The sequence below is a fragment of the Amphibalanus amphitrite genome, unplaced genomic scaffold (assembly GCF_019059575.1).
Source record: "Amphibalanus amphitrite isolate SeventyFive unplaced genomic scaffold, NRLGWU_Aamphi_draft 000823F_arrow, whole genome shotgun sequence".
In the NCBI taxonomy this organism is placed as follows: domain Eukaryota; kingdom Metazoa; phylum Arthropoda; class Thecostraca; order Balanomorpha; family Balanidae; genus Amphibalanus; species Amphibalanus amphitrite.
In genome coordinates this window covers 220,596-229,743 of record NW_024882317.1, presented here as the reverse complement: position 1 = coordinate 229,743, position 9,148 = coordinate 220,596, and the positions used below count along the sequence as shown (strand labels likewise).

Here is a 9,148-nt window from a genome sequence, read left to right as displayed (position 1 = left end):
CAATCAGTCTCAGTCCATGACTCCATTCTTCGACAACTATACGGTGCAAGGCCGATACTGTAGAAACTTGCAATTTGCACCCTTGACCTGACCTTGACCTTGACCTCAAACTTTAAATTAAGTACATGTTTTTACTTATTCGTGATGAGATCTTTCGATTGGCGTTTGAATTTTCCAAATCGGACCATTATTTCGGGAGATAACAGGGGGTAAAATTTATCCCCCCAGCCCCGCGCGTTCGGCTGGAGACCCCAGCCCCGCGCGGGTTAATGCATTGGGTGAGCCAAAATTGTTTTACAGTGGCGCTGTTAAAACAAGCTCTCGAACCGATTTAACATCATTTCTTGCATGATGCCTGATGGCTACAGTAAAAAAGAACAGCTAAAAAAAGCTACAAAAACTATGGCATGCCTTTCTGAAAGCTATTGAGCACCCCCAATGATTTTTGGAAAACTACACCCATGGTTAGCGGTCACTCACACACCAGTTAGAACACCAGTAAAACGCCTTTTGGGCGACCAACGGAGCGAGCGAGAGGATGGGCCTTGCACGTGCGAAATTGCGAGGGGGTACAGGGACCCGCAGTTGCTTCTGTACACACTAGTATTTCAGCGTATTCTTGGCCTGTGACACCGTTGGAGACGAATTGAGAAATGATTGTGTGCTGATTGAAACCACCATCTGAAGGGCTTTAAACTGATGTGCTGCTCTCCTAATTCAGTGAACTTTTTATGGCTATATCAGCAAAACATTGTTTTCAGCGCTTTTTCCTGCCCCATTCCTTCTGAAACCTGGAACCGCTTATTCCATTCACTCCTGCCATCTGACGATGGTCGTGCTGATTACTAGTTCCGGCGCTAGTTACTGCTCCAGTTTTGCACCCGGCACAAACTCAGGCGGCACCGGGCCGTGGCTCGATCAGTGAGGGTCGGACCGAGCCGACTGCCTGGGGCGCGGTTAGATCGGACGCCCTGCTGGGGAAGGGGACGGGAGTGAGGGGGAGGGGAGGTGGTCACGTGGTCCGTCCAAGCTCGCAGACGACCTGTCCCGCGCCCAGCCATGTTCCGTGATCCAAAATGGCACTTGAGAGAGCTGTGGAATGCCTGGAGGAGACGCTTCGAAAGCGAACTTCAGCAGCACTAATTTAACATATTCTGTGGCGATAAATGAATATTATCTTAATGCAGAATAGAAATTGTATGCCTAAGCTGTATCTTTTAAAAGCTGTAAATAGGATTATTTTTAGGGACTTATAGGTTTCGTATACACAGTGAAGTGTTACATTAAGCCGTTATGCTCTTATGGTTACTAACTGAAGAGTTATCCTTTTTCTCACAGGGAATGACAATACAATAAAATACGAATAAAAACAGACGTTTCGCACAAAAAATGCCTCCGTCAGTGGCAAGAAATAAGTAACTATAAAGGCATAGATGTTTTCTTTCGATAAAATCGGTGAAGTAGTTAACTTTATTTTTTTAAGATACCTATATTTTCAGCAGTTTTTTAAGCACATCATGGAAGCTTATAAACATTTGTGTATTTTATCGGCAACCCGGCTGGCCAGACCGAGACGGTGCCGCATATAGTTCTCATCGATGTTAAACCTACACTTATTTTTTTTTCCACTGACGAAGGCACGTTATTGTCCGAAACGTTTGGTTTTATTCGCATTGCTTCTATATTGTCATTGTCCGTGAGAAAAACATACTCATATGGACTGGTCTCAGTTCATGTGGAAATTGTCGTACATTCATCAGCACAGATAAAATGAATATTAACCCTCACCACACATATAAGTAGAGGTAAGTTAGACCGCGCCCCCTGTTTTTCACCAATATGAAATCACGGCAAAGCGAAGGATTGCATTGCGACGATTCTTTGGTGCCCTGGAGTTAATCAATTTTACAACTTCCCGGAAAATTTAATAGTCCTTATCATTTTTGCAACTTCTCCGAGAATTTTAAAGGTAGTGTGCCAGCTTTCTTGGACCGTATGGAGTTAATGGCCCAGATAAGGAGAACCGGATTTTTAGAACTTATCCATACCTTCAAAACTCATGGAAACGTCTTAAATTCTTCAAATTTTGAGTACCCCAGTGCGAAATTCGCCCCGACGGGTTGTCGGTCGTACCCCAACCACATTTCACACCACTATGAACAATAAATGCACACACTGAAATCGCTATTACCGATATGCTCATCCAATCAAGTTTCGATAAACCCGTTCATCATCATCTCCTGCGGTTTCGAACACGCCTGTTAGGTGGCTTCTGATGCTCGTCGAGGTCGGAATTTCCAAATACGCGTGGTGCGTCGGGCCGCGCGCTCTGACTTCGGCCAAGAAAAATGCGTCAGCTGATCATTGTCATTTCTGCCACTTGCGTGTGGTGAAATGGGGTCATAACTTATAAGACGGCTTTTTCATATCAATTATTTTACATAAAATCATATTTCAAACCATAAATAATGTTCGACAGCCAAATAAAAGAAACAATACCAATACGGGCTTACAGTTTAAGGCTCGACATTGTGTTGTCTACGATTAGACAGCTGATAACTCATTCCCGTACGTCGTATGGTCGTAACACTATAATGACCTTTGCTTATTGTCACAAGTGCGCCGCATTCGCGATTGTTGCCCGACGCCTGTTTGCAGGTGAGCCCACTACAGTTGTTATACATATCTAAAAACCGAAAAACTTTTAGGCGAAAAAGGCACTATTCCAGGCCCATTTTTGATTTTTTTTGCGATATTAGGTAAAAACAGAAGCTTCTTATCCTAGGAAAAATAAAATGGGAAATCTTTCAAAGGTGGCACACTACCTTTAAATCCCTCAACCAAATTACCTTTGACCTGTGATTATTTTTCTCAAGATCATGTCAGGCCAGAATAGCAATTGAAAGTCAGCGCACATCTTCTATGTGTTTCCATAGTCGTTTCGTGATTAGGGGCGTGACAACATGTAAAATATACGATTTAATGTTTGTCTCATTGATTGTTGTGGGTGCCAAGGTCACGTGAAACTCAGGTTAAAGGGACTATCCCACCTTCAAAAAAGTCCCGTTTAGGATTCGGAAATGTTACTCAGGGTATTGTGACGAATTCTGGAAGTTATTACGCATTTTCATACTATACTTTTTAAGATATTTCGACTTTTATATTTCATCGTGACGTCATTTAGATCGGATCTGTGACGTCATGAAGGATTTACTTCATGCCAATGAGGGGGGAAAATTTGGCAGCAAATATATTTGCTTTCAAATATGACGCGGCTCATACAATAACAAAAGTGTCTCTGATTTGGCATTTTGTAGTTGGCAATATGATACCTTACTGATGCCTAGTCAATGTGAGTTTGTTGGACTTCCTGCACATAAAATTCAAATGCTAACACCACAATTCACATAGGAAAGGAGCATATTTTCACCATTACTTTTAACATGTTTGTGTCAATTTTAGATACAAAGTGAACAAGTCTGAAATCTGGATGAAAATAACAAACAATCTTTCCTGACCTAACCTTACCTACTTTCCTAAAATGTTTGTAATACTAACCTAAAGCCTCCATGCCAGATACCTACAACCTACAAACCTTGCAACCAGCGTAATACATAACACCTCACAAGCTATTCCATTCCGAACCTATTGATTAGGATCTTTGGTATGCTTTTACTCATTTCATCTTAGCTTGCTATCATGCAGGTCTCTAAAGAAATGTTTTGTTTTTCCTTCTTAGCTGTTGAAATTTCTTTAAAGCCAACAAAACACACCATGCAGTAAGCACATGACAGAGGTCTCTGTCACTGCATGAGGAAACTCGCAATGCTGCTTGCAGGCTGTTGACAGAAAGTGATCAGTAAGTTATGAGTTTTGCATACTACTATAATTTTTTTTGTATACAAGGAGTTTGTCAGAGATTGAACATGTCTCAGCATCATATTTGAATACTGACAATTATATACACGAGCATTGGCCCATCAATTGAAACTTGAAAAGTAGATAAGTGCGTAGCAAAATGGGTTCATGAAGAGTAAATTGCCTATATAAAACATGCAATGTTCACTATATAACATACTGCATAAAAAACGTAGCCTGCTCCATAAAAATGTAGTCTGTTGACTGTTCCATGTCATTTTTTGCGCCTATGGTCAAAGCCGCTTCTTCAATTTGCTTCTTCATTCAGTGCAGGGATGCAGCCAAGGGGGTGTTCATGTCCCACGGGTGTCATGGTCTCCCCCTGAAGGTGAAAAATAAAATAAAATAAAATAAAAAATTAAAATAAATTAAAACAGCTGCACCACACCCCCAAAAATAGTGGGCCAAATCCGAGGAGTTTTCCTTTTGAAGGGGGTACGACACTAGGCCCCGACCTGTGGCCCCTCCCTCAGCAAAATCTTGCCTACGGTCCAATAATTTGTGTCTATGCTATATTTCTCTGACTTTTCTATACAGGAGCTATGCAATCCTGTTTTATTTCTAGGTTCATGCTATTCTGAGGTGAAACATTTTACTGGCGTGGTGGCACTTTGTCAGTGTGGGGTGAGGTAGGTGTGGCTGTGATGTGGCTGACCCTGTCGGGTACCACTCCCCCTGACCCGCCCGCGCGTCCCGTCAGGTTGTCGTGTGGCGCGGCGCTCCGTCAGCTGCTGCGCCGGGGTTAGCGGCGCTCAGCAGCTATCAGCTGACACGGCGCGCCGTGCTCGATCGCCGCGGCGCATGTGCCGCTGCGCGACGCGCCGGGCGCCGACGGCCGTCGTCTGGCAGCAACAGCGCTGCCAGTGACTCGCTCTGCTGCTGCAGAAGCTGGACAAGGATCGTAGAATCGTGGCGTTCCATCCGTAAAAGTCGATCCCAGGCGGCCTAGTCGGAGAACAGGCCTAGTCGCCGGGCTGTCAGCCACCGAATAGCAACTGGCGCATCGCAACTCGGAGCTGGCCGCCCCGCCGAGGCTGAGCACACCACACCCTGGAGGACCTGCGCGCGCGCCGAGCTGGAGCAGGAGAGCGGGAGACGCGCGGCTGACCTGCGCCTGGAGCAGGGGCGCGCGCGGCTGGTCGAACAGGCGCGCAGGTGCAGCGGCGACTCGAGAAACAGGCTGAGTGTGAGGTGTCCTCCAGTCAGCAGGCCGCCGCTCAGATGCAGATTCTCAGGCTCACTGCCAGACTGTGGGGCGGCGCGCGCCACGCCACTTCAGCACGAGCCTGTGATCTTGTAAACTGTGAACACTGCCAGTTCGGAATTAAAAGAGTAAAATCAGTGAACGTTCACTTCGGCTTCATCGACGAGAGCAGCCATCCATGCGCGGCGCGCGCCGCCCCCGGCCGCCGCCGCCGTCGCGGCTGCTGTGCGGCAACACGTTCTGTTGCCGGTTCAAGTGTGCTGAGATCTTCGTCTGTCTCAGCAAAGTGTATGATGGGGCGGCCCGCGACCCGGCGGTGTTTTTCGCGACGCTGCCGGCCTTGCAGAACGGTGTGCGACCTGCGGTGCCGGTGGCTGATTGCGGCCCGGCGGCCGGCCGTCCGGGACCCGCGCGCTCACCACGTCCTGTCATGCTGTGATCAAACTGTGAACTCGGCGCGACACGACTGGCGAGCGCCGAGTGTGTGTTTATGTATCTATATGTGTGTGGAGAGGGGCGGCGGCAGTGGCCTGCCGCGCCACGCCGCCCGGGGAGTGTCCGCCGCGTATTTTGTGTGCTGTAGCCGTCCCTCGGTCCTCGCTCGATGTGCCGGCCGCCAGTGACGCTGCCTGCAGGACTGACGGGCGACGGCGGCCGGCTGGTATTCAGCTGTGCCCGGGTCGTTGGCGTCTGCCACCAACCGAGAACGGACCTGTGAACCGTGGCCAATTGCCGCAGACGCTGCCCTCTTAATGAATGTTGCTCGCCGTCGTGGACTCCACGAATCCCATGACATTGTCGTTCCCTTCACCAGCTAGGAGAGATACCGCAAACGTGTTGTTCGTTTCATTGAGCTGCGCTCCATTGAGTGCGCCGAGAGCGCACCATTGAGTGCGCCGAGACTGACGTTATTTATCTGAATATTAATATATCCCTAAAATTATGTGCCACTTTCAATGAAAGCATACAAGTTCAAGTTCATTTATTCACGTTAATCCGCCTTCGCGGCTTTTCATCAACGCATGTCAATTAGCATAAAAACAAGTAGGCATGGGTAAAATACAGGCACACGATCATTCGTACACATCGTTAAAACAGTTGGTATGTAGGTTGTGGGTATCATGAGATCACTATGACTGTTTGCGTAGCATATGAGTTAAGGCGTAACAGGCTGTGGCGGCGGCCTGTTACGCCCTGTGTTTTGCGCATCCGCAAAGCACAGGGTACGCATGAAAACTCATTCGATTTCTGTATATAAGAAACGAGACAGAGACGGGAAGGAATGTCACACCCGGGTGGCCGCAGGCGGCGCCCACACACTGGTTCCACTAAATCGTAGAAGAGCCACCGTCAACGCAATAAAATGGATATTAGATATCACAAAAACAAACGGCGCGGGCAGCTCGTGGCGGCGCAGTCGCCGGTCTCTCATCGCTGCACCACATTGAACATGTCGCGCAATGTGTTGGCTAGTTTGGATAACAGCCGCTGGGCGTCGCTGCTGTTGCGCGCCCGCCGGCCGAGCGCAGAGTGCCGGCGTGCGTCTCCAGGCGCCGCTGCAGGGCGCGGAACCGGAGCCAGCCGGTGGGCGGCACCTGGCCAGCGTGCGCGCCGCACGCCGTCAGCAGCAGGCCCAGCTTGTCCAAACAACTGCAGCTTGGCCTCGGAGCGGGCCCACTCGGAGCGCTGCGAGTCGGCCGCCGCCGCTGCGGGCGGCTCGCCCTCGGCACGGTTCTCGCGCTGTTTCTGCTGAATCTCCGAGACCAGTTGAGCGCTGATGGACGGGGTCAGGGACGCCGGCGGCTGCGGCCGCGAGCGCTGCCCGGTCCTTAGTCGCGTCACCAGGTCGTCGCTGCGCTTGGCGCGCTCGGAGAGGTCCGAGGTACTCGGCGCGGCGCTGCGTGCGCGGACTGGGCACCGGGTGGCCGGCGGTATCACGGGACCGCCGCTCGACAACTGGTCCCTCAGGCCCGGCGGCGTCGGCGGGAACGTCGGGTCGACGATAAAGTCGGCCTCGATGTCGTCAGGAGGCGGCAGTTCCATCGGCGGCGGGGGAAACCCCAGCTCGGCAGGTTTCAGTTTCTGGCGCGAAGACGGCCGGCGCCGGTCGGTCGCCGACTCCGCGCCGGCCCCGTCCCCGCCGCGCCGGCAAACACTAGCGGACTGAGCCGCGACAGCCGCGGTCTCTGAAACTCACTGTTGGACGAGTTGGACCGCACCATGGCTGAGGGCTTCTTGGCGGCGGCGGCGGAGGCCGGCGGCCGCACGCCCTCTGCTTTCGTGTGACTGCGCAGCGCGCGGGCCTCGCCTGCCGCTCCCGCGGCCGCCTCGCCACCCTCCGCACTGCCGCGCAAACCGCTCTCCCGCAGCGAGTCCAGGAAGGCGCCGATGTGCGCGCCTTTGGGCAGCGTACCGTACCGCATGAAGGACTCGTTGACGTGGTGCTCCTCCAGCGGCGCCACCTGCCGTTCGTCCTGCTCGTCGTCGGGGACGCCTGCTCGGGTCATCAGCAGCGGCCGGTACCTTCGGCAGCGGCTCCTCTGCAGGGGCCTCCTCCAGCTCGGAGCGCTGCGAGCTCAGTTTGCGCGGCGGCTGCGCCGGCGACGCCCTCCGAGTCCTCGGCCACCTCCTCCGTGTACGAGCTGTCCCGCAACGAGCTGTGGCGTGCACAGGGGGCGGGGACGGGGAACGGTCAGAGCTGGGGCGTGCACAGGAGGGGTTTGGACACGGTCAGAGCTGGGGTATATGCGGGAGGGCGGGGGGCGTGGACTATCGCAACTGCACCAATCGAAAATGCGACCGAGTCATATCCATACCCTTGAAACAAAAAGTTATAGAATTGTGACGTTACACTCAAAACACGACAAAGTATATCTCTATTCTAGTCTCTATGCTTTAACCCTCGCCTGCACATGCCATTTTCCCATCCTAGAACGCACATTGGGGGGGGGGGCGGTTGCCACCCCCTCCGCGCCATTTCGTTCCTGTTGGAGATAGAGCTTCGCGGTAAGGACCAAAACGATTTTTGGGAAGAGACGAATCCAATGATACCCAGTTTTACCTTCTCAGGTCAGTCATTGACCTTCCAGGTCAGGTCAAACTAAAAAATGTTGCTTTTTGGGGCCACCGTTGGAATATCACGTGCTGTGCCCATCATATACTGAGTTTGTGGTGCCAAGCCAGCTAAAACAGCTCTTTGTCACACTATCCGACTAGATTTTTACTGGTTGTGACCATTTCAGGTCAAGTTAGGTCAAGGTCAATGATATGTGTTTGTCTGTGTGTGTCTGTGTGTATACTGATGTGTGCACAGAATGGTTTGTGTGTCCCTATTACATGGCATCATAAACTGAGAAGCTTTTACCAAAAAAAATGCAGCAAAAAAACTTCACTTAAAGTTAACAGCTAGCCTAAAATGCAATGCTTTTAGATGACCTAGGTTGACATTGACCTTGACCCTGACATCTATACAACATCGAAAATCATGATAGATGAAAGGTAAGTCCAGCAAAAAAATGAAATCTTGAAATTTTCATTGGACGCTGAGAAAGGATTGAGACGCAGCTATACTGATGCGAAAAATAAAGCATCTAGCTTTAAAAATGTTGAGTGCAGAGCAGAAAATACTAACTGGGGGGGGGGGGGCGGGTGGCCCCCCGTGCAGGCAAGGGATAAAGAATACCTAAAGTCCAAAATTACAACAGCATCATCATACATCTGCGATCTCCACCTTACAACTGACTGAAGTATCATTGAAGTCGACCACCATTTTCTCTGACCTGCAATTCAACTTCCTTTATTAAAATAATAAACTCTTTTCAAACTTCAGGTTTGTTTTTGTGGGGAAATGTCTCGTTTTCTTCCCACAAAGTTATCCCCAAAATTGGTGACAATTATAATTCAGCTTTCTTCACTTATAACTTATAAATATCAAAAGCAGTCATTTAGATTAAATTAATTTCATCCATTAGGTTTCTTACCTCTGCAAGAAAAAATTTCAATTAGAAATTGGCAAAATGTTCCTTT

At 50.0% G+C, this 9,148-nt stretch overlaps 1 long non-coding RNA gene across 2 annotated transcripts; it reads left to right on the top strand.

Annotated features, from left to right (window-relative positions):
• The first annotated feature begins 2,944 nt into the window (after window positions 1-2,944).
• LOC122366678 lies at window positions 2,945-6,065 on the top strand. 2 transcript variants are annotated; one of them, XR_006253924.1, is made up of 2 exons: window positions 2,945-3,352; window positions 4,619-6,065. It is a non-coding gene; the product is annotated as an uncharacterized LOC122366678 (long non-coding RNA). The 2 variants fall into 2 exon arrangements; XR_006253925.1 differs by lacking the exon at window positions 2,945-3,352 and adding an exon at window positions 3,371-3,859.
• The last annotated feature ends 3,083 nt before the right edge of the window (window positions 6,066-9,148 follow it).